Source organism: Protomyctophum bolini (assembly GCF_963924005.1).
Source record: "Protomyctophum bolini genome assembly, chromosome: 13".
Classification (NCBI taxonomy): domain Eukaryota; kingdom Metazoa; phylum Chordata; class Actinopteri; order Myctophiformes; family Myctophidae; genus Protomyctophum; species Protomyctophum bolini.
Window position 1 is genome coordinate 30426050 of NC_137874.1, and position 848 is coordinate 30426897.

Sequence of the window (848 nt, forward strand, 5' to 3'; positions counted from 1 at the left end):
ATTTTCTGATAGACCAACCTGTCTACCGGTAATATGTAGTTTAGGGATGGAACAGATCATTGCTATCCATATATCCACGTTTAGCTGCTTTTTCTGCCACAGCGTGTTGCCTAACGTGCCAACGTTTATCCAGTTGGATTTTTCCACCATATGCATCAAATATTCAGTTTTGCTGGCTGCCATGACATCTATAATTGTAAGATCAAAACAAGTAGCATGTTATGGGTATCCTAATCCCAGTTACATTTCACTTTAATTTAGAAAGGCTTGGCTTGTAAAGGCGTTGCTCTGAAATCATAGCAGATTTCCAAAACTGGGAAACCTCAAGGCACTTGAAAACACAGATTTGGTCTGTTCACTTTGTAGGCTCTCTGTAATGAGATGGTTGGCTTCGTTCACTACATTCAATTGCTGATATGTCAGTTTCTCTACATAATTGATAGAGTTGAGTCCAGGGCTCATGATGTGCACTGCAATATTAATTTGTATATGAGTGCACTGTAATATTAATTTGTATATGACTTCATGTTACCGTAAATGGCTGATAACAGCAAACACTCTGTGTCTTTACAAAGTAATGCTAATATCATTATGGGACCCCTCTAAAATGAGATGCTGCATCTCAAGGGGCATATCCTCCTTGGTAGCCATGGACGTGATCCCGAAATATTGCCGTCTTTGTAATGGGTGCCAAGTACGTAACGAGGCCAATATTAAAAAAAAAATCTTTCTTACTTTATAATAGGCACTCAGAGCCTAAATTGGTGCCCCGCCCACTGGCGCTTAAACAGTTAATAACATTCTGACCAAATTCTGACAAAAGAAAATGCCTATCCTTAGTACAGCTT